A 26,135-nucleotide genomic window follows, 5' to 3' on the forward strand; every position below is an offset into this window, starting at 1 on the left:
TGGCCATGATGGCTCACAGTTACCACCCCTGAACGGCCTCCTCTGAACTTTTTGTTTCTATTTTTATTTATTTTACTTTGTTTTGTTTTTCCGTGAAACAGGAGGCATGTTAAACAAACAGTTTTTATGCCTACAATTGTACCCTCCTATGGGTAAAGAATAAAGCAAAACCAAAACTGATACATTAATATACTGCAAAGGCTGCCCTTCTGGAGGAACCAACATTAGACACTACACCCGCAGCTACTAGCGACAATACGTCCACGTATATTTCTGACCTGCCATCCAGACTGGGCACATCTTCACAAAGAAAGGGTCCATATGCTTCTGTCACTAGTTCTGGTCCATAAAACTGATCGGCACATAGCGTTAACTTCTCATACCCAGCACACCCTAGCTGCAGGGATGCTGCAAGATGACGCTAACCAGATAATCAGCAAAGTATTGGTCGTATGTTTGGCGGCGTTGGCAACGAGTCAGTCGTTCGAATAAACAGACCAAAAATTCCTTAGAGTGGTTCTTACCATCCCAATAAATATGCAATATAATTATACCCTTGATCCATGTCACTGCATACATATTAGTATGAGGATAAAATGTCGTATCAAGGAAGAAATCTGAGTCACTGTAGTTGGGGTTCAGCACCGAATGAGGGCCAGCATCATTGTCATCGGCCTTTACACTTGATGGCAGACCCATGTTACGGACAGCGTACAGCTGTATCAAGCAGATGGTACTGGATATATAATTGAGTCTGCCATAGATATGGAGTGATGTCTCTGACGATTCATACTTTCGTGGTTCAACACCTAATACCAGGCCGCTCTTCCGTTTAAAGCGAGGAGATCGCCATGCACTGAACGCCAGACCACTGGCTAAGTAACTGAAGGAAGATGGCTTTCAGACATATCAGAGAATGGCCTCGCATCATACAGCAATAAACGTCACAGTTCTTCTGAAGCTGTTCACTCGCAAGAACAACTTTGACGTAAATTAAGTGCACGAAATATTCCTTAAGGTGAGTTAGTGTGGGGGCAGTAAGCATCACTGCAATCGGTGGTTTGTGAAAAGTGGGTGCCAGTTCCATGCTCAGCAATCGTGTAAAGCTGCACTGGTGGTGAGTCCACAGTGTCAGCATCACGTCGACATATAAAGAAGCTGCTCTAACCCATACACTGACCACTCTGAGACCGCCCTCTGTAGCAGGGAGTGTGAGCATGTCATATCAGACTTTGATTATCATTCCCTGACTGGGGAAGTAACCGAAGACCACCTGTAGACTGCACGCTATCGTCTGCAGCATTGAACGGTCCATAGCTGCATGGCACATCCGGCATACCAGGTTCACATAAACCGCCCTCTGGACAATGTTGAAAGCCATAGGAGGCTGCTGCAGACAACCACATGCATGCCTTGTAGGAGATGCAGAGTAGTGCCTCAGATGACATCACAGATTTGCCCCTGCTGGCGTGTGTCAACTGCCCCCACCACACCTTAGGGAAATCCCACTGCATTCCTCCACTCCCCTACACCCTCGAGAAAAAATCGTGCGAAATTGAAACATAGTAACTTGGCTACCTCCACTAACCTAACCACTCACCCTCGCCCCCTCCTATGATGTCACCCACAGGTGACCAATGCCCTGCCCCTGAATATGGCAGGAAACTGTCAGTCTCTGTACAGCTGCAGTGGAGGAAGGTTAGGTTAGTGTATTTTATTTTTGGTGGACACTAATGTAATGAATCCTAATTACATAGTTAATCATGGAGATCGGTCCTAATCACAGCTCTATATGCATAGAACTCCACAACAAGCGCCTAAAATCGCAATACAGCGGAAAATTGAAGATGTCACACAAATCTGGTGTTATCCTGCTGAAAGAAAGATTCCCAGTACCACCAGAGACTAGTAGTTGGTGGACTTAAACCTTCAATAGAACGCTCTCTACACCTACAACTCGAAATAGATAAATAAATATCTCTGCAACTCTAAATAGGACACTCACCACTTTTCGAGTTTCAGGAAACACTGTGTGCTAAGCTTATATTTGATGCCGGACTCAGGGATGTTAAGACTACTGTATTTTATTTTCCTCACCTTTCTATGCATAGTTCTGCAATGGCAAACCCGCACAGATAGGAAAATCAGGACAATTACATATCTAATAAAAGTTTATGAATTATTTGGAACCCACAACAGATCGCAAAAAAACAGACACGCTGCAGATTGGCTGTACAAACGATTGTACTACCAATACACCACATCACTATAGTAAACACACAATTTGTTTCATCCACAATACAAAATCATCAATTTTGTAACTATGCACTAGACACTCACACACATACCACAAAGACACACTGATCCCAAAAATAGAAGCACATGCACCGTATATAGTCGCAGCACCAGATATCCCCCACGAAGTAGGTCATCCACTGCGCCCAGTGGTCACTAAGCAACCGCCCCCGCACACGCTGGCCTGATGAGCGATCGGGGCGCCCTCCGCCAGAAGCAGACACTCTCCAAACTAAAGGCTGGCCTGATTCCTGCAGCACGAAAGCGTCCTCCAACGGTGTTGTTTCCAGTTTGGGCAGCATGTTGCCATGGTTTCTGCAAAGAGCTGCGACAATCTCCACTCTCTGGGATTACAAGAATATTTACTTTCTGAGCTCTGTCGATGAGAAATCTTCGCCAATCGCAAATTAATTTACCAGTGTCTAAACCGATATCAGCTGTAATATCCGATTTTACACGCCAGTACGACGATATTTGTGATACTTTCATGCTGTAATCACCGATTAGCATATAAAAATCTCCAGCATTTCATGTGTTTTCACGTGGTTAGCCGGAACTTCATATCATTTATGCGATTGTTTTCGATATCAACCACATAGCAGTATGCTGCCCATCGCTTGCACAGTATAGTTTCGAGGATAAAGATTGTAAAATATGTCTCTAGAGAGCCGAAACTTTGACGAGGTCATTACATGTGATGTGCTGCAAGCCGCTGAGTAATAAGAAACTTACCATGTCTGCGATGATTTTTTTTACATGAACACTCAAAAACTGAGTAAACTGGTTGTTCCACTCCTATTTTTAACGAATACTGATGTCAATAGTGTAACAGACTTTAAAGGGACACTTGCATGCTGAACTTCTATTAGCAGAAAACGTAATTATAAGTAATGAAATAAAGGAATAATTTGAGCCGTAGGTATAGCCACGGCTGTATGAATATTGTATGCAGCCGCTGGAAACATTTGAAGATTGTTGATCGTCAGATTATTGTCGGAATAAGAGGCACTTTTGGTTTTCTAGGTCTTGTCCAGATAGACATATTTTGCCACACCGCCATTAATACTACATTATTTTATTAATGCATTCACGAATTGCAACCAAACGGCATTCGCAATTGCATAATGCAAGTCTCATTGTAAGTGTCCCAATTTAATTGATATTTATTTCAGGATATACTGTTATTACTAACCTATGTATGTTTTATTTTGTATCTTTAGTCTTTGTAAGATCGTTGGGTGACTTGGCAAAAGGTTCCGTTCTTCTAAGAAAAAAGTAGTCCAACTCGATCCACCGTCGTCTTCGGGTGCTGTCTTATTACGAAGTCCGATTTAAGTGAAAACACAGAGAGAAGAAACACGGTTAAAATACGTGAACGGAACTGTAACAAAAAAGCCATACTCAAGCGCCGAGATTTTGTATGATATTTAATATTCATTACTATAATTCATTGTATTGTCTCGATCTAGGTACGAACGAGCTTAAATTAAATTGGCATTTCGTGTCTGGACACATTGTTATATGTACTATATTGTCTTCCTTTCGTTACATGTTCATTGGATACTACAGACTGGATACGACACCCTATTACTGACCATTGAAATACATTGGAGTACGACGAATTGTGTGTCGATACCTGAAATTATGCTGCAATCGCGGATACAAGGTAAGGCGCCGCATCTTTACATCAGCAATCTTGTACAAGCGCTTTGTATTGTCGCAGCTTGCTTGATAGATCTATCACAATTTTCCGCTTCCGTAGCAGTGATTTTAAGCTACATCGCGGTTTCCAAAATTATTTTCATTATTCATCCAGTTCACAATATAGCCGACTTTAATTCTGTGCGATGTAATACAACGTGCTGCCATTACTATTCTAAATTCCACCATTACTTACGACAATTATTGTCTTTTGCAGACATTGTCGCACAGCGAGATTAATTTTTACATTTATTCTGATTACACACACGAGTTTACATTTTTGTTGTGTCATACATTACTTGTGGTCATGGTATTGACCAGAAAACAATTAGCAAAGATGGAGAACCAGACACTGCAAACACAGACGCAATCCGACTCTGACATGCCATTAAATAATGAAAGTGACTTTACCGTTGGCTTGAATACTAACGAGCGACATATTATTGACTATTCTGGTGACGTAAATTTAGAAAATAGACCGTCCACCAGTAATATGCCTAAGTCTAGTTCCGAACCCATTTTGGTGTTTGACGTCATGTCTAACGACGTGACGGTGGCGGAACAGTTGCACATCAATAGTATTGCCAGTATGTTCGATGCTGTTATGAAAAAGATGAACGAACTAAAACACATGATGACTGAAAACAAAAATCAGAGCCGGCCGCGGTGGCCGGCGGTTCTAGGCGCTTCAGTCCGGAACCGCGCGAATACTACGGTCGCAGGTTCGAATCCTGCCTATTGCATGGATGTGTGTGACCTCCTTAGGTTAGTTAGGTTTAAGTAGTTCTAAGTTCTAGGGGATTGATGGCCTTAGATGTTAAATCCCATAGTGCTGAGAGCCATATAAACCATTTGAACAAAAATCAAATGGAATCCATTCAGAATCAAATGACACAACATAGACAGAAAATTGACGCACGTATCGACCAACAGTTGACGTGTATACGCGCCACTTTGAGAACAGCTCATGACGCGATGAAAACACGACATGATGAAATTAAATCAGATTTAGCTGCACTTAAAACGTCGAACGACACTTTGTGTAGCCGTGTTGAGGAGATAAACAAGAAAACACAAATAAATGTGGGGCAGACATCCAAGCACAAGTAAACAATCTCAGTAAAACATGCGAGTCTGTACTTACTCAGATTAAATCTTATTCGGCAGTGCATGATGATATAAAAACGTGTATTGCAGATGTCAAAAACAGAGTCGACACAATTGAGGAGCGCCGGAACAAAAACCGATAGATCCGCATTTGCTGTTAATACAGAAAGTAACAAATAGTGATCTCTAAATGCCTCAACAAGCTATAAAAAGAAGAAACACGCCATTAAACACTTGATGTCGTGGTGTGCTGAAAATTATTTTGTGGCAGCATGTATTATTACTCCCGTATCTCCCCCCTGCAGCTCAAACAAGCGAATACAGCAAAAGTAGATGTGTCGGGTTTGTTCTGGCGCTCCTCATTTGACAAACAGCTTTCTGATAAAGTAAGAATACGCACTGACAACCATTTCTCATGATCCAATAGAGAATTTTACTGTTGGATAGAGCAAAAAGACAAATATTTTGACGAGTGCTTACAAGAAAAATTGCCTGCTGTTGTCCACGACACTGTCACGGAATTTACAAATAACAACAAACAAGTAATCAGATTTGACAACTACATACAACCAGTGTTCAATGACGTTAATAACAACCGTAACACACAGTTTGGCAAAGAATACAACGCATACACATTACACACTACGTTCTCACAACAACAACAACAGTACGCACCTCGACGTGACACACTGCAGTGCAGTTGTGTCAATTATCAACAACATTTTTCTTGCGAATCACCTGTTGAACCTTACAGTAATCATTCTGAAACTAAACATTACTATAATGCCAAGGAAGAGGAGAGCCTCATAAAATACAAACAATTTAAGCCATTTATACCTAAAAAAAAGAACCGTTCATCACACAAATCTTTCTTAAAGCCTTCTGAAATGCATTTCCTCGTACGTGGAGTGATCGTAAGAGGATATTTATGTTGTCTGTTATATTCAAGGCTACGCAGCTGTATGGGCGTATAATGAAGCCGACAAATACGTCATATATGAACAATTTGGGGGAGCCTTTTTATCTAACTTTTGGTCACAATCTGCACACTAACGACTTCGTAGGCAGATTGTAGATCCTGAACCATTCAATCCTAAGCATGGCAATTTGCGCCGGTATTTTGAGAAATATTTAAATATGGGACATTTCCTTGACGAGCCGGTTGCAAAGCGTGACATCCTTCGCGCATTGAAGGCGAGACTGCCGTTTAATATCAAAGAAAAACTTCTGCACATCCCAGACAACGACGCAGAGTATTTTCGAACAGTGCTCGATTCTTTTGATATGCTTTACGAGGAGCAGCGTTCCGTACGGCAAAACAATTGCTACAATGTTTATACCAGGCTTCTATCAAGCGATGTACGACCTAGGGAAAAGAAAACAGTGACATCAGTCTAAATTAACAGTGTAGCCAGTGCAAAAATGTAAACTGCGATCGCGCACACGCATCTGTATCAAAACTGCAAACTAAGACAACTTAATTCCAATGGCATTTACGTAACATTCAACTGCCATAAACAATGCTCACCTTTAATAATGTTATCGTATGTTTACGGTTCATGGAACTGTGAACGACGACCAGTGGAGGATTTACGTATAGGTCCCCTAGGCACGGGCCTAGGGGTGGCACATTAAGGGGGGAGGCATTTTTTACTCTGTACTCATTTTAAACTTTTACGTTTTAAAATAACTGCGCTTACAACCTACAAACAATTTTAATATTGTTAAACAACTGGCTAGTTTAAATAAGCCTTAAGAACGAAATTAGACAATGCGAGTTTGGAAATATACATAGTTTACTTGGTGACTGAATGGAAATTTAACATTAGGTTTCCGTCCGGTATATCTTCATGATTGTTCAAAGCAGCTGTCAGGACGACAATGTACAATGTTTGAAACATTATTCCGAGAATGTTGTCAGCTTCTACTTAACTCTACCATATTTTCCCCATGAAAATACAGGGACCCATTGAAAAACTGTCATAAACTAATGAGCAGTTGAAACGTCCTGGCAGATTAAAACTGTGTGCCGGACCGAGACTCAAACTCGGGACCTTTGCCTTTCGCGGGCAAGTGCTGGTAATGAGCAGTTTCTTAAATACTGTAACATGTGTGGACCTCAGTATGTAAAACCCGACTGTACTCAAATTTCTTGTAGGAATTACTGGGATGTATCTAAAGTCAACCCTCCATTACAGTAATTAATGCGAAAGCTCTGTGGTCTTGAAGATCTGAGTTTTGATTTAATGACACCCGTTTAACGAAACATGTTGATACTACGAATGTTTTACATTTTTAAACACATATTTGTACGAAAAGAACATAAGCAGAATGCCTAATAATGTGTGAAATACATTTCACAACAGTTTAGAAATTTTATTTATTTATTTACTTCCTTTTTTTGGCGGTAAAGGAAGAAGAAGCCAACTTTTGTTTGTCTCATTTATCGTGCTGCAGCCTGCACGATATCAAAGTTCCCACTCTCAATCAAATAGTACGTGGCATTGGAAATTTTATATTAAACTTCTTAACTTTACTTTTTTTCTTCGACGAAAGGTTATTTTTATTTTATGTTGGAACAAAACGTGCATTTGCGTATAGACATAACAACAGTGTTCACACAAATGACAACACAACATCAGCTGATAACAAGACTACTTAAACTTTATAGTCTGTCTTCTGTGCCCATAGATACCGCTAAAATGTTATAAGAATAAGTGGGATAAGAACAGATCCAACACACATCACTGCAAGAAACTGCAAAAATAATTTTCTTCTTAAATTAGAAAGACAGTGTCAAGAATATTAAGAACATATTTACGTCCCAGCTAAAATTCTGGAAACAGAAGCCAAAAATGGGTTTTTCCCGTTTTCTTTACGAGACGAATTCCAGCCGGCAGGTGTGCTTCTACTGTTCACTGACAACAGAGAAACAGGCGCCAATGAAATTAAATTATCCTGCATTATCGTACTTTCATAGCACAGGTGCGTCGAGTAATCGGAGTTGGTCAGTTCATCGCTCTGTGTTTAAAGGAAAAACCTTTGTGCTCATGCGCCGTGTTTCCTATTACAAATTTCTTTCTTTTGTTTTGACTGTTGGTTGACACTTTTGTAAGTGCCTTAGCATGAATAACAGTGAAAAAAACAAATGTCCAAAATTATGTGGGGCAGCATTTCGCAAATTATTGAAGGAAAGGCGAGAAAGAGAAGCCAATGTTCTAAAAACGATTTGTAGAGTAGATAAACTTTGCGCAAGAAATGTTGCTGGTTCGACCTCGAGTTCAAGTGGTACGGATGATATTTCTGGCACTGCAGCTGTTCTAAAAGAAGTAAATACAGACGAAACAAAAGTTAAAAATGAAGAAAAGTAAATAGTTCCTGATTTCGAGTTTCACGAAAAACTAAGTGTCGAGTCAGACATTACAAGAAGAAGTAACCTCGTTAGTGATGATTCTGCAGAAGCCGGCCGAAGTGGCCGTGCGGTTAAAGGCGCTGCAGTCTGGAACCGCAGGACCGCTACGGTCGCAGGTTCGAATCCTGCCTCGGGCATGGATGTTTGTAATGTCCTTAGGTTAGTTAGTTTTAACTAGTTCTAAGTTCTAGGGGACTAATGACCTTAGCAGTTGAGACTCATAGTGCTCAGAACCATTTGAACCATTCTGCAGAATGGTGTGTCAATGAATCAAAAATCGACATTCTTTTACAATTTGGCATTAATCAAAATTATAACGGTGATTTTGCTAATTCAAGAAGATCAATAGGCGATAAAACCAGATGTGTGAAGAAAATGAATTTTACCATTAACTTTTAAATGGTGAATCAACTTTACTTAATTTTCTAGCATACTCCTGTAGCACCGGTGCTGTTTTTTGTGCACAATGTAAATTCCAGAATGAGATTTTCACTCTGCAGCGGAGTGTGCGCTGATATGAAACTTCCTAGCAGATTAAAACTGTGTGTCCGACCGAGACTCGAACTCGGGACCTTTGCCTTTCGCGGGCAAGTGCAGGTCCCGAGTTCGAGTCTCGGTCGGGCACACAGTTTTAATCTTCCATGAAGTTTCATATCAGCGCACACTCCGCTGCAGAGTGAAAATCTCATTCTGGGAACATCCCCCAGGCTGTGGCTAAGCCATGTCTCCGCAGTATCCTTTCTTTCAGGAGTGCTAGTTCTGCAAGGTTCGCAGAAGAGCTTCTGTAAAGTTTGGAAGGTAGGAGACGAGATACTGGAAGAGGTAAAGCTGTGAGGACCGGGCATGAGTCATGCTTCGGTAGCTCAGATGGTAGAGCACTTGCCCGCGAAAGGCAAAGGTCCTGAGTTCGAGTCTCGGTCGGGCACACAGTTTTAATCTGCCAGGAAGTTTCACAATGTAAATTGTTCGGAGGTAAGGCCGCGATTGCTACTAATGGTATTGCAGATTGGAAAAATTTTTCTAATGTTCTATCCCATCGTGAGAATTCACTTAAACACGAACATTCTCAGTTATCCCTCTTAACAAGAAAAAAGTCACTTGGAACAATAGATAACCATTTCGAGTCATATATTGTGACAGAAAAAATGTTCCGGCGCAGTGTGTTGAAAAGGGTGTTTGCAGTAGCGAAGAAGCTAACAAGTCGTGGACTTCCCCTACGTGAACAAGTTGAAAGATTCCATTCATTACATAATGGTCAATTTATGATCCCTCTTGAACTTTTAGCCGAGTTTGATCCTTTTCTGGCAGAGCACATTGAACGATATGGAACTCCAGGACAGGGACATACAAGTTATCTTTCTTGAACAATCTGTGACGAAATAATAGATCTTCTTTCTGAACGAATAAAAAGAATTATAAGTGAAATAAAACAGGCCAAATATTTCTCTGCAATAGTAGATTTTACTGCGGACATTTCACATATTGATCAATTATCTTTCATATTAAGATATGTGAACGAGAATGGTGAACCTGTAAAACGTTTCTCTTTTGTTTTTGACAAATCCGGAACACTTGTCCGGAGACTTAGCTGAGGCCGTACTTAAAGCCCTGTCTACAAATGCCATTGATATTACTGACTGTAGAGTCCTGTCATATGACAACGCAAGCAATGTGTCAGGGACCCACACTGGTTTGCAGGTACGCATTAAAGAACGAAATCCGAAAGCGCATTATGTGCCTTGTGCAGCACAGTCTTTGAATTTAGTCGGCACTAGTGCTGCACGCTGCTGTCGGGAAAATGTTCATTTTTCAATGTAGTGCAAAACCTTTATAATTTTTCTTCTGATTCTACACAGTGCTGGGATAAACTTGTTTCTTTCATGAAAGCAAGAAGCAAAACGGTAAAAAGTTTACCAAAAAAAAGTTTGTCAGTGGGAGAGGAAGCTTGTGTTAAGTCTATACGAAAACTGGGAGTACGTTATCAGTGCCCTCACACATATTCCCAATAATACGTTTGAAAAACCACTTGTGCGAAATGAGGCTTCAGCTTTATTGAATCAACTCAGTAGACTACAAACAGCATTCATGATGACAGTTTGGAAGGACATACTCCAGAGATTTAATAGTGTAAATCTGTTACGCCGACTTCGTGAGGAGGAAGGAAAACTATAAAACACTGATGGACTCCTTCACAGTTTTCAGTATCCTTAAGAACAGTTCACCCGCCGATATTGCTGAACGTGCTGCAAAACTCCAAATTTCATATGACACAGATTTAGGGCCTTCCTTCCCTAGTGTATGTGGACATTTCGCAGAACTTTAGAAATCTTCTGAGATTAGTGATATACCAGTCGAAAAGAGTAAATTTTTACGAAAAGAGAGGTTACAGTCGGTCTTACCGAATGTTGACATTGCTCTTGGAATATTTCTATCTATGGCACTTACAAATCGTTCAGCAGAACGCTAGTTTTCTGCACTTAAAAGACTAAAATAGTACCTACGTTCTACGTAGTCTGAGGAGAGATTGAATGTCTTGTACATTCTTCACATCAAAGCCAACATCCTAACTGATAACCGTCTGAACTATGAAGATATAACCGAGTTTTCTGCAGTCAAAGCCAGACGCAAACTTTGAAGACTGGTGGGTTTCTATATTTATTCATATTAGTTTTAAAAATTTAAGATTATAATGTGATTTTTATTATAATTTAGAGCATATTCATTCGATTTACAAACTACATATTGTTGTGGTTTTTGTGGTCTTCAGTCCAGAGACTGGTTTAATGCAGCTCGCCACGCTACTCTATCCTGTGCAACTTACATTCTTCTGATTCTGCTTGGTGTATTCATCTCTTGGTCTCCCTCTACTAATTTTACCCTCGACTGGTCTCCCTCTACAACTTTTAACCTCCACGCTGCCCTCCAATGCTAAACTGGTGTTTCTTTGATGCCTCAGAACACGTTCTACCAACCGCTCCCTTCTTATAGTCCAATTGTGCCACAAGTTCCTCTACTCTTTAAGTCACTTCTCTCGTCTGTAGGACAGTGCTTCGAATTCCATGAGAACCTCTTAGACATCAGATCTGCACTGTGTCTATGGTTTTTTTCGCTGTTTGTTGTGAGTTTCGAAATTGTGATAAACTTTTAGATATGTAATTTCTAGTGTTGGCAGAAGAGCCGTTTTTCTAGAGGAGGCCGAAAAGCACGCGTTTAATTACACGCTGACTGGCGTGAGGTCTGGAACAGGACAATATCTTGAGGATTGCAAATAAAGTACGTTGATGATGTAATACTTAACTTTAATCCACAATTGTAGAACATCTCTCGTTACGGTACATGCTTCATAATATTAATTATCAATTGAATACGGCGCCTTGCTAGGTCGTAGCAAATGACGTAGCTGAAGGCTATGCTAACTATCGTCTCGGCAAATGAGAGCGTATCGGTCAGTGTAGCTTCGCTAGCAAAGTCGGCTGTACAACTGGGGCGAGTGCTAGTAAGTCTCTCTAGACCTGCCGTGTGGTGGCGCTCGGTCTGCTATCGCTGACAGTGGCGACACGCGGGTCCGACGTATACTAATGGACCGCGGCCGATTTAAAGGCTACCACCTAGTAAGTGTGGTGTCTGGCGGTGACACCACATAATTGTCCTGATTTTCCTGTCTGTGCTTAGACACCGGTGTGGGTTTCTCATTGTAGAAATGATCATGGAAAAGTGAGTAAAATAGAAAAGTATTGAAACTTCCTGGCAGATTAAAAATGTGTGCCCGACCGAACTCGAACTCGGGACCTTTGCCTTTCGCAGGCAAGTGCTCTACCAACCTGTAAGTTCTGCAAGGCTCGCAGGAGAGCTTCTGTAAAGTTTGGAAGGTAGGAGACGAGGTACTGGCAGAAGTAAAGCTGTGAGTACCGGGCGTGAGTCGTGCTTCGGTAGCTCAGTTGGTAGAGCACTTGCCTGCGAAAGGCAAAGGTCCCGAGTTCGAGTCTCGGTCGGGCACACAATTTTAATCTGCCAGGAAGTTTCATATCAGCGCACACTCCGCTGCAGAGTGAAAATATCATTCTGGAAACATCCCCCAGGCTGTGGCTAAGCCATGTCTCCGCAATATCCTTTCTTTCAGGAGTGCCAGTTCTGCAAGTTTCGCAGGAGAGCTTCTGTAAAGTTTGGAAGGTAGGAGACGAGGTACTGACAGAAGTAAAGCTGTGAGTACCGTGTGTGAGTCGTGCTTCTGTAGCTCAGTTGGTAGAGCACTTGCCCGCGAAAGGCAAAGGTCCTGAGTTCGAGTCTCGCTTGGGCACACAGTTTTAATCTGCCAAGAAGTTTCATATCAGCGCACACTCCGCTGCAGAGTGGAAATCTCATTCTAGAAAATTATTGCCTTAACACCCCTGACTTCAACAGAAGCCCACACAGTGTTTCCGCAAAAAAGCAGCCGACACTCGAAAAGTGGTGAGCATCCCATTTAGAGTTACTGAGATGTTTATTTACTTCGAGTTGCAAGCAAAGGGAGTGCTCTATTTAGTGTTCCCGTCCACCTACTACTACTTTCGAGTTGTACTGTGAATTTTTTTCCAGCAATCTTGTGTGACATCTTCAGTTTTGAGATGTAGATTATTGCCGCAGGGTAGTGTCGTAGGACCGTTGCTATTCACAATATACATAAGTGACCTTGTGGATAACATCGGAAGTTCACTGAGGCTTTTTGCGGATGATGCTGTAGTATGATGAGGCTGTAACAATGGAAAATTGTACTGAAATGTGGGAGGATCTACAACGAATTGACACATGGTGCAGGGAATGGCAACTGAATCTCAATGTAGACAAGAGTAATGTGCTGCGAATACATAGAAAGAAAGATCCTTTGTCATTTAGCTACAATATAGCAGCTCAGCAACTGGAAGCAGTTAATGCCATAAATTATCTGGGAGTACGCATTAGGAGTGATTTAATATGGAATGATCATATAAAGTTGATCGTCGATAAAGCAGATGCCAGTCTGAGATTCATTGGAAGAATCCTAAGGAAATGCAATCCGAAAACAAAGGAAGTAGGTTACAGTACACTTATTCGCCCACTGCCTGAATATTGCTCAGTAGTGTGGGATCCGTACCAGATAGGGTTGATAGAAGAGATAGAGAAGATCCAACGGAGAGCAGCGCCCTTCGTTACAAGATCATTTAGTAATCGCGAAAGCGTTAAGGAGATGTTAGATAAACTCCAATGGAAGACTTTCCAGGAGAGACGCTCAGTTGCTCGGTATGGGCTTTTGTTTAAGTTTAGAGAACATACCTTCACCGAGAAGTCAAGCAGTACATTGCTCCCTGCTATGCATATCTCGCGAAGAGACCATGAGGATAAAATCAGAGAGATTAGAGACCACACAGAGGCTTACCGATAATCTTTCTTTTGACGAACAATACGAGACTCGAATAGAAGGGAGAACGGATAGAGGTACTTACAGTACCCTCCGCCACACACCGTCAGGTGGCTTGCGGAGTGTGGATGTAGATGTAGATGTAAAGGCTTTAAGCGCTTCTTGTGTAGCGCTATACGTATAGATGTGTAATTAGGACTGTTCTTTATGATTAACTACGTAATTAGGACTGGTATTTATTTCAATTTCCGTCAAGGATAAACTACACTAACCCAATCTTTCTCTCCCATATCTGAACAGAGATTGATCGTCTGCCGCGATATCCAAGGTCGGGGCAGTGGTGGGGGTAGAGAACACTTGCAAGGCAGGAATAACCCACAGTGTCAACGTGGAGCAGGTTAATATCATTTTGATATGCGGCCAAGTACCTTCTGGGAGGCCACTGTAGTGACTATCGCCCCGGGTTCCTCCAATTTCACACAGCTTCCGGCTGTGGCACTGTATTGGGCAATCCAGTCCAGTGATGTTTGTACTTCTTTGCATACACATGGCAGACGAAGACATAATCTCTCACCTTAAGTCCCTGCAGCTGGTACCACAGTTCATATAACAGAGGCTCCATGGCAGTTGCATACATAACCAACGGCAAGGTGCAACATTGCCTGACAGAGCAGGCGATGGTGATAGTCCCCCAAGCTCGTCCGTTGATCGTAACCCATGAAGTCGCGCCACGCTGAAGGATCATGACGGTGTTAATGAAAGACTGGAGGAGGACAACACCGCCTTACCTTCTCACGACAGTCGTGGAGTGCCATGTCGTAGGTATGGTCAAAGTTCACTGTCAACAAAGCCCTGCACACACAAAACGCCACCGCTTGTGCGAAGACGTCGCGGTAATCGCCAAGCGCCGTCTGTATGTTGCTGTTATCACCAAAAATCACTTTGGCTATCCCAACACGCCTTCAGAAGCTGCGTCTTCACTTCCCTTGAGTTCGCTCTATATTACCGTGATTTCTGCACAGGATGTGACACTATTTTCTCGCGTCATTACACTCACAATGGCATGATATACTGAGACACCTGCGTTGGGATTGACAGCCGTATTCTTAATTGAGCACGGCTGTTTTGCGTCAACGTTCTGTCGGCAAATACCGGGTTGCTATAATTAAACTTTCCCTATTTAACACGTTATAACACGGAAATTAGTTACCATATGTATACGTCATAGTAGCAGGTCACGTGATTGCAACAATACTAGAGGTAAAGCATACATGGAATTTAGAAATAGTTAGTAGCAGAAGTAAAAACAATGAACTTTCCTCTTTCTACAAGTAAAACAAATAATTATTCATTTCTTTGGATCAAAAAAGTTGTTCAAATGGCTCTGAGCACTATGGTACTTAATAGCTGAGGTCATCAGTCCCCTAGAACTTAGAACAACTTAAACCCAACTAACCTAAGGACATTACATACACCCATTCCAGAGGCAGGATTCTAACCCGCGACCTTAGAGGTCGCGCGGTTCCAGACTGAAGCGCCTAGAACCGCTCGGCCACCACCCAAACAAACAACGCACAACGTAGATAAGAAGCGCTTTTTGGGGAGACGAGGCTGGAGATCACCTCCCATAGCTTCTCTCCCGCTTACGTCACGGTTATGCGGATGAAGCAACTGTAGCAACAAATAGTACTCTCATAACTTGTACACAAATCACGTAGAGTAGTATATACAGTAGAACAGGATATGCGAATTCAGGTGAGACAGGCCCGAAGAGTTTACCGAAGCCCTTCCACTTGGACTAGATAAAGGGACCTGTTTTGCTATCTAAGTCTTTTCTTTCGTTTATTATTATCTTCTTATATAGAAAAAAAAATTTCTCCTTCCTTTCCCATATTGCACTTTCTGCATCTGGTATTTTTTGTTATATTTTTCTTTTTCAATTAACAATTTTTTGTATAAAAAACAAGAAAAATAATAAAATCCTGAAAATTCTTCAGTCTTTAGTTGAAACAACCCACTAAGTTACGCAGGTGGTGGTTCACTCTGTAATGTTAATAAGTAAATAAATAAATAGATATTTCCGATAGCACAAAAGCGTACAGGCCGACCTCGTCTGTTGACCGACAGAGACCGCCAACAGTTGAAGTGGGTCGTAATGTGTAATAAGCAGACATCCATCCCAACCATCACACAGGAATTCCATACTGCATCAGGATCCACTGCAAGTACCATGACAGTTAGGCTGGAGGTGAGAAAACTTGGATTTCATGAGCCGCTGATTAGCCACACATCACACCGGTAAATGTCAAATGACGCCTCGTTTGGTGTAAGAAGCGTAAACATTGGACTACTGAACAGTGGAAAAACGTTGTGTGGAGTGACAAATCATGGTACACAATGTGGCGATCCGACGGCAGGGTGTGGGTCATCTGCCAGCGTGTGTAGTGCCAACAGTAAAATTCGGAGGCGGTCGTGCTATGGTGTGGTCACGTTTTTCATGGTGAGGGCTTGCACCCCTTGTTGTTTTGCGTGGCACTACCACAGCACGGGGCTACATTGATGTTAAGCACCTTCTTGCTTCCAACTGTTGAAGAGCAATTCGGGGATGGTGACTGCATCTTTCAACACGATCGAGCACCCGTTCATACTGTACAACCTGTGGTGGAGTGGTTACACGACAATAACATCCCTGTAATGGACTGCACAGTGTCCTGACCTGAATCCTATAGAACACCTCTGGGATGCTTTGGAACGGCGACGTCGGGCCAGGCCTCGCTGGCCGACATCGATACCTCTCCTCCGTGCAGCACTCCGAGAAGAATGGGCTGCCATTCCCCAAGAAAACTTCCATCACCTGATGGAAATTATACGTGCGAGAGTGGAAGCTGTCAAGAAGGCTGAGGGTGGACCAACACCGTACTGAACTCCGGCATTACAGATGTAGGGGGCCAGGTGTCAGAATACCTTTAATCACATAGTGTATCTCTGTTTGCCTATACCAGTTTCTTTGGCGCTTCAGTGTAGGTCATCAGGCGTATACATATAAATGATTTAACTTAGGTTCGTTGAAAATATACTGTCTCCAAACGTTTGGATGGCATTAAAGATTTGCCAGAACCGCCTAAACGGCATGGTTATAAGATGAAAAATCAAAAATTCGAGTGTATAGCATGCGGTTTTAGCAAATTGGACCCCATCCGACTATGTATTTTTAAAGATCTTATGTTTAATTTTTTACATGTTTCTTCTAATGTTTTCCCTTCTTTCTTCTTGAGTCATCACTCTCCTGATTGGTCTGGTTCGACTGGCCAGTAATGCCTCTCTTGCGTTAACCCCTGCATCTCAGAGTGTGACTTGTACCGTACATCCTCAGTTATTTGTTGGAAATATTCCTGAGAATTATTTCCTGATGCCTTCACACAAGTCCTACCATCCTGTCCCTTTCAACCTAATTTTCTACATTCGTCTGCAGCGCCACATCTCAGATGCTACAATTCCCTTTTGTTCCATCTGTTCTACCGTCCATGATTCACTACCATACACTGCTGTACTCCAAACGTGGATTCTCAGATACTTCTTCTTCAGACTAAGGGTTTGATTGATACTAGTGGACTTATTTTGGCCAGGAATGTCCTCTTTTTCTGTACTAGTTTGCTTTTTGTGTCCTCCTTGCTTCGTCTGTCATGGGTTACTTCCGGAACTTCGTCTGCCAAATCCATCTTACGTTTCTCACTATTCTCATTAGTGCTACTTCTCGTTACTTCCACCTTTCTTCGGTTTACTTTCAACCCATATTCCGTAATCATTCGAATTTTTATTGCATTTAAAAGATTTTGTAATTTTCCTTCACCTTGTCTGAGGATATCAATGTTATTACCGAAGCTTATCATTGATATCCCGCAATAGTAATGAAATGGCGATTATGGGACTACTTTACGTATGTGACACCATGTGACCTAGGTGATTGACCTGGTGATGTCATCATCCTTATCAGTGTTGTCATCATTGATTTGCTATTAGCAATGTCACCAGCCTTACCACTGGCATGCCTCTTTATCTGCAGCCAATCATAGTGCAGTACTAAATATGAAAGAACCAATGGAAAATGCAGTATGGCGGAACATCCCAGTTGCATTTGTGGAAGAAATTAAAATACCACTCCCCTTCTCCTATCTCCAACCATTCAGGCAGTGCAGTACTCCTTATCTTCAGCCAATCACAGCACAGTATTAAAAAATCCAAGATGATGGAAGTAGTCCAGTGCTGTCGGTAACAAGAATTAAAATAGTTCTTCCCTTCCCCCTATCTCCAAACAACCACCAGGGCAAATCATTATCTCCACCCAGACACAACACAATGAGAAAAAAATCCATCTTGATGCAAACAGATCAATTGTGTGCTATGTTCACCATGACCTATACTCTTAGCAATCAGTCATAGCATTTAAGTAATGAGTAAAAATGTTGTCAAATTACGTTAGTTCCGACGTTCATTTTCCTATCCGCAACCAATCAGAGTAGATTTAAAAATAGTGGCAAATGCGCAAAAAAAATTTAGTGACCCTGAGTTAAAAGTCGAAGGCTTTAATTATTTCTGAGAGGCATTTGCCTCTGACGTAAAGGTAGTGTAAAATTAAAATATACAGATATCTCTGTATTTAAAATGTCAAACTCCTTCTCTCTTCCTCAGAAAGTAAACAAGGAATTGTGAGTTTTATCAAAATGAAGCTATATTACAAAAAATTTGTTTACTTTCCTTCGAATGATTTTTTCAAACAGATATGTGGATGGATATCCGTTTTTTGTAGTTCTGTGGCATAGAAATCTTCAACTACAGGTCGTGACAACTAACGTTGTTGCGGATACGTTCTTGGGTCAGTCTTTTGAATTACTCGAGTTTTGAATATCGCAGAGGACTAGCTGGGGATGTAGTCCTTCTCAAAAATTGCCTTGTGTTTACTAATTCTAACAAAATTACCGACTTTCAGTTAAATTTTCAGAGTATTTATGATCTTGATCTTAGTATACATAGTAGGCAACAGGCTATTACTTTTCATGTTTAATAGTTCTATTTTTTGTGTAATTGTACTACGTTAATAGATCTTGTACCATACCAATCCAATTTAAAAGACTCTGATCGGTGAAATGTTTCAAAATTTTCCCTTTCAAGAGTTCTGTTGACTCCTTCCACAACTGAAGCTTTCAAGATAGAAAACAGTAAGTAGTGACTAACCTTACTTTTTTCATCAGCTACTTGAAAGTGCTGTTCGTAAGTGTGTGTGTAATGATTTGAAATCCTGTGACTCTTTCTGTAATTTTTTCTAAATACGCCTAGAACCTCAGCACCAGTCTTAATCCTTAGAACGGAAACCCATGCATATTTGGGGTACACAGAAATTACCGTTAATAAATAGTCATAACCTGAACTGTTTGTGGAACATGCAGTCCGGTCAACGAAAGGAGCTTGATGAAGGTCATCAGTTCCTTTTGTGACAACCGCTCTCTACGGAAAAACAATTTGTGTGCTGAACAATGTAGGTCTTAGCTGTTTCAGATATCATGCTGATTACTATGTCAGTCAGTAACAAGAGCAAGCTCTCTCGTCTGAAAGGTATGTCAACAGAGAATTATTTCTTTATATACACTCCTGGAAATGGAAAAAAGAACACATTGACACCGGTGTGTCAGACCCACCATACTTGCTCCGGACACTGCGAGAGGGCTGTACAAGCAATGATCACACGCACGGCACAGCGGACACACCAGGAACCGCGGTGTTGGCCGTCGAATGGCGCTAGCTGCGCAGCATTTGTGCACCGCCGCCGTCAGTGTCAGCCAGTTTGCCGTGGCATACGGAGCTCCATCGCAGTCTTTAACACTGGTAGCATGCCGCGACAGCGTGGACGTGAACCGTATGTGCAGTTGACGGACTTTGAGCGAGGGCGTATAGTGGGCATGCGGGAGGCCGGGTGGACGTACCGCCGAATTGCTCAACACGTGGGGCGTGAGGTCTCCACAGTACATCGATGTTGTCGCCAGTGGTCGGCGGAAGGTGCACGTGCCCGTCGACCTGGGACCGGACCGCAGCGACGCACGGATGCACGCCAAGACCGTAGGATCCTACGCAGTGCCGTAGGGGACCGCACCGCCACTTCCCAGCAAATTAGGGACACTGTTGCTCCTGGGGTATCGGCGAGGACCATTCGCAACCGACTCCATGAAGCTGGGCTACGGTCCCGCACACCGTTAGGCCGTCTTCCGCTCACGCCCTAACATCGTGCAGCCCGCCTCCAGTGGTGTCGCGACAGGCGACAGGGACGAATGGAGACTTGTCGTCTTCAGCGATGAGAGTCGCTTCTGCCTTGGTGACAATGATGGTCGTATGCGTGTTTGGCGCCGTGCAGGTGAGCGCCACAATCAGGACTGCATAGACCGAGGCACACAGGGCCAACACCCGGCATCATGGTGTGGGGAGCGATCTCTTACACTGGCCGTACACCACTGGTGATCGTCGAGGGGACACTGAATAGTGCACGGTACATCCAAACCGTCATCGAACCCATCGTTCTACCATTCCTAGACCGGCAAGGGAACTTGCTTTTCCAACAGGACAATGCACGTCCGCATGTATCCCGTGCCACCCAACGTGCTCTAGAAGGTGTAAGTCAACTACCCTGGCCAGCAAGATCTCCGGATCTGTTCCCCATTGAGCATGTTTGGGACTGGATGAAGCGTCGTCTCACGCGGTCTGCACGTCCAGCACGAACGCTGGTCCAACTGAGGCGCCAGGTGGAAATGGCATGGCAAGCCGTTCCACAGGACTACATCCAGCGTCTCTACGATCGTCTCCATTGGAGAATAGCAGCCTGCATTGCTGCGAAAGGTGGATATACACTGTACTAGTGCCGACATTGTGCATGCTCTGTTGCCTGTGTCTATGTGCCTGTGGTTCTGTCAGTGTGATCATGTGATGTATCTGACCCCAGGAATGTGTCAATAAAGTTTCCCCTTCCTGGGACAATGAATTCACGGTGTTCTTATTTCAATTTCCAGGAGTGTAGTATGGATGAACAATCCAAAAACAAACGAAAGATTGGATATAAATTTTACTATAAAAAGCGTTATATTTCCTTAATTCTTCGGAAAACGTTGCATTTCTTTTCTTGTTCAGCATCAGGATATAAATTTTTTTACTATACATTTCTTTAACTAATTCAAGAACAAGGTCCATACCGCTTGTAGGTGTCATATGGGTGTGAATTACGACACTATTCTTCTATTTCAGTGTTGATGTTCCTGTCGCTGCTTCATATCTACTGAAACCCCTTTTCGACCGGAGCGCGGGGAGTGTGGAAAATCTTCGTTCTCAGTATTATGTGTATCATATTCCAGCAGCAGGTCTTTAATCCAATTCACTTTACCGAAATCCTTCTTGTAAACATGCAAGGTAGAGTAACTGCATGTATAATATTCAGTGCAGTATGCAAAACCACACCAGCTGAGCCTGTACACTACCTGCTGAAAGAGAGCTGTTGAGGGCGGCGTCTGATCTCTGAGTCTTGTTTTGCATTGTATGAATCCGACCTGCCGTGACTGGGATGGAAGACTGCGCGATGGTCAAGTGGCTTGCGGTAGCCCCTAAAGAGTGGTTGACGATCTGACACACTGTTCAAAAACTCTGACAATGGGAAGACATGTATCTAACGAAGGTCCTAAAATTTAAGGGGAGCAATGCAGTGCTTCATACACGAGCATCATGTTTCAGACTAAGTAAACCGCATGTAATTACTTACACTCAATATTATTAGACTGTATGTGGCAGCAATGGCCATCCATTTGTAGCACAACTGTCCGTACAGTTTAAGGCAGTTGAAAAATGTGTGTCAGGCTGCCACCACACACATCTGTGAGCCCAAATATTGTTTTAGAAGACTTCAGCACGTCATACGGCTGACTGGGTTCCACTTCTGGGTTAAGTTTTTCATGGTGGTGTAAACGTCTGGGCCAGGGTATGGGAGAAAGAATGATGTTCCATTTATGTGAAGTATTTCGTCCACAGCTCGATCTTCTTGTCGAAATGCTGGAACGGCGGGGGGGGGGGGGGGGGGGGGAGGCGCTGTCCCTCGACCTTCGAGTCGATCGGAAGGGGAGGTGGGAAAATTCCAGAGGTGACGTGGAGATGGCCGTTAGCTACTCGATCAGGAGTTTGTGTGTGCACTGCATCTGCTGAAGCAGTAACACCACATGGGGAGAGTCATCTATGGGTTCCGTCATGCTGGAAACTGTGACAGTAAGTGTACTTGAAAGTACCCAAAGACACTACGTAGTCAGAGCACATAGGTGAGGCATTGACCGTAAATAAAAATATCTTGTCCACTGAAGGTGGCCGAGAAAAAATACCCATTTACAATTGAATATGAAGTTTATCGTAACAAACATAAAACAGTCTTCCACTATGGGAGTTATTTTAGAGTTCACTTAATTGAAACGAGTTCCTTCTTGAATGCTGAAAGAACAATAATATTATCTGAAGGCTAAAGTTCCGAAATTTTATGTCCATACACTAAGCATACCATAACCAAAGACCAGAAGGAACAAGCAGATCTCTGAGTCAAGGATGTTGTTGAAGAAATCCAAAGACAAGTACGACAAAGTCCAATTGCTCTTCACGGTGTCAGAAGCAACGTTTCTTCAGTGTACATAGAGGACACGAATGATATAGGTTCATATCTTGTAGCTCCTCAAGGTGAAGGTCGCACGGACCCTCTGTTATTCCACTATGTGTTTGTGTACTCTTGTATATTTGTGTTCTTCCTGTCTTGATGAGAGTTAAGTCGTAGAATTTTTCTAATATTATGTTATTTACTTTGTAAAGATGTTTAAACATTATTTGTTCTGTTTTGTTTTAATGCTCATGTGTGAAGCTGATGTTTCGAAAGTTATTCTGATCTTTTATGTATGTACTTATGTCATAATTCTTGTAACACTGATGTATATGTTTGTTTCTATTCTTTTGTAAAGCCTGTTTTACTAAAAATGTTATCTGTATTGTTATGTTCTTTAATGATGTATTTTGTACCTTTGTAATTGTATTCTTACGTTATAAAATTATAATTGACACCAGTTCATCATATTATTAACTTGTAAGTTCCATTTCACTGCACACGTTTCTGTTGGTCATAGTATATGGACAATATGTGAGAAGTAGGGAATGTTAGTGTTTGCATGTGTGTTAATAATTCAGCGAGGGACTGGATAACAGCAATGCTGGTCCTAAGGAAAATTCCAAAAACTTTGTGAGTGCACAAGTGGAGGTTATGGATTTGCTATATTATCCGCAAGACTCTTCAATGGTGATTGTGCACCTGCACAGTCACAACAGATGGCTGCTGGCCATCTCTACAAGGACTACAGTGGGTCTGCATCTTTGATAACCCACCAATACCATTATTTCTACAAGGACTACAGTGGGTCTACACCTTTGCTGACTCACCAGCACTATTATTTCTACAAGGACTGCAGTGGGTCTGCACCTCTGGTGGCCCACCAATACCGTACTCTCTACCAAGACTATAGTGGGTCTGCTCTGTGATGACCTACCTACCAATATTCTTCAAAACCTCGACTGACTCTGTGGTGGATTTGCTCTGTTGTGGACCATTACCTGTCTGCATGTCAAGAGTCAGCACTGTCTTTCCGTTGGAAGGACAACACTACTTCTTCAAGACTGCATGGAAATCCACTACTTCCGTGTGCATTTTCTTTTACTGCTCAGACTTTGAGAAAAACACTGCAGTTTTACTGTGGTGAATGATCAGGACTGTCTTTATGATAGACTGTGAGAAAATTTTAGCTTTTGCCCAACATTGTATCAATAAGTGTGTGCATTTGATTTCTTTGTTAATGTAATTATGAAAAATTTTACAAATCAATATTGACCACTGCCCAAAACAATTTGTAAAATTTTTTGTGGGGTGCATGGGGGCTATGTAAGTAGGCTGTTTATGTTTTCTTATTGGCAACGTTACGTAGCGTTCTGTAGGAAAATCACTGGCTGTGCTGTGTGCACTCTGTGGCTAGTTTGCATTGTTGTCTGCCATTGTAGTGTTGGGCAGCTGGGTGTTAACAGCACGTAGCATTGCGCAGTTGGAGGTGAGCCGCCAGCAGTGGTGGATATGGGAAGAGAGATGGCAGAGTTTTGAAATTTGTAAGACTGGATGTCATGAACTGCTATGTATATTATGATTTTTAACACTATTAAGGTAAATACATTGTTTGTTCTCTATCAAAATATTTCATTTGCTAACTAAGCCTATCAGTAGTTAGTGCCTTCAGTAGTTTGAATCTTTTATTTAGCTGGCAGTAGTGGCGCACGCTGTATTGCAGTAGTTCGAGGAACGAAGATTTTTGTGAGGTAAGTGATTTGTGAAAGGTATAGGTTAATGTTAGTCAGGGCCATTCTTTGTAGCGATTACTGAAAGTCAGATTGCGTTGGGCTAAAAAACGTATTGTGTGTCACTTTAGTGAATGTTTGAGTACGTTCAGTTTTGCTCAGCTGTTTGAAAAGCAAATAATGTAAGAGGTTTATCAGCGCAGTAATTCAGAAATTTTTCTAAGGGGACGTTTCAACTTGACTGCAAGGGTTGACATATCCATGGCACTCTCCTCCCTGTTTCTGATTAAACAGAACGAGTTGCCCTTCTTTGAACTCTTTCAGTGTTCTCAATCAATCCTATGTGATGTTGATCCCACACTTTGCAGCAGTACTCCACAAGAAGACGGAAATGTATAGTGCAGGCAGTATCTTTAGCAGACCTGATGCACGAGTTCTGCCAATAAATTACAGTCTACGTTTCACTTCACCAACAATATTATTTATGAAATTGTTCCAATTTAAGATATCATTGTAACCGAAAAGTAGCGTATTGCTATCAATGCTTGTGTATTTAGAGTCCATTGCCACATTTCGTGCCAAACAGATATCTTGTATATATCTTAAGACTTCACAGGACGGTACATGACACCATTATCAGGAAAACAATCTTAGTTAGTCTCACAATAGTAGAAGGCTTATAACTCTTCCTTTTCTGAATCTGTCACAGCACCTTTTAGTAAACCGTTTCTTCGAAGTGATTTATAATGTTGAAACACAGTATATCCTCCGAAACCCTACGGCAAATCGACATTAGAGATAGGGGTATGTAATTCAGCGGATTACTGCTGTTTCCTTTCTTGAGTGATGGTGTGATTTGTGCAACTTTCTGGTCCTTAGGTACGGATCTTTCAACGATTAAGCAGTTGTAAATGCCAAATAAGTATGAAGTAACTTCATCAGTATACTCTGAAAGGAGCTTAATTGGGATACAATTTGAACCTGAGGCCTTGCCTTTATTAAGTAATTTAAGAGACTTCGCTAAACCTAGGATATCTACGTCTAATTTACTCATATTGGCAGTTGTTATCGATACGAATTCTGTAATATTTAATTCGTCTTCTATGGTGAAGGAATTTCGGAAAACCGTTTCTAGTAATTCTGCTCCAGCAGCGCTGCCATCACTAACATTACCATTGCTGTCACGCAATGAAGGTAACGTTTGCGTCTTGTTACAGGTGTCGATTACATACCAAAAAATCTCTTTGGGTTTTCTGCGAGATTTAGAAACACAGTTTCGTTATGGAAACTACTAAAAGCAGCTCACATAGTAAAAGCATATATCAACTGCATACACGTTGCATGCTAGTTTAACACGCAGTAACATGTCGACAAAGCAGAAAATTATTGCAGCACATTAAGCTATCCATTCAAAATTCCGATTGTTGAGAGGAAGATGGCAGACTAAAAATGAAGATCTTAAAGAAAAACAAACTAATAATTAATAACACACTCATCAAAAAAAGTTTTGCATCACTCCAGTTCCCAGAATTCCTGAAGACAGACGTTGACTGTGGATAGTGAATCACTGACACAGTCCCTTTGACTGTTCAGAGATGACGCTAAACCCGCCCAAAGACGTAAACAACCATGCATGAGCAGCGCCTCATAGACGGAGGGGTCCGACAGCCGATCAGTTCGAGTCATTGCCCCAGGAAGGAGGTACACGGCTCCTGTTGGCTATAGTTTCCATGCCGAGACGGTTCCATAGCGTCCGCTTCGTTACTTTGTGCCAGGAAGGGCTCTCAACAAGGGAAGTGTCCAGGCTCTCGGAGTGGACCAAAGTGATGTTGTTCGGACATGGAGGAGATTCAG

Source organism: Schistocerca piceifrons, chromosome 7 (genome assembly GCF_021461385.2).
Source record: "Schistocerca piceifrons isolate TAMUIC-IGC-003096 chromosome 7, iqSchPice1.1, whole genome shotgun sequence".
Taxonomy (NCBI): Eukaryota; Metazoa; Arthropoda; class Insecta; order Orthoptera; family Acrididae; genus Schistocerca; species Schistocerca piceifrons.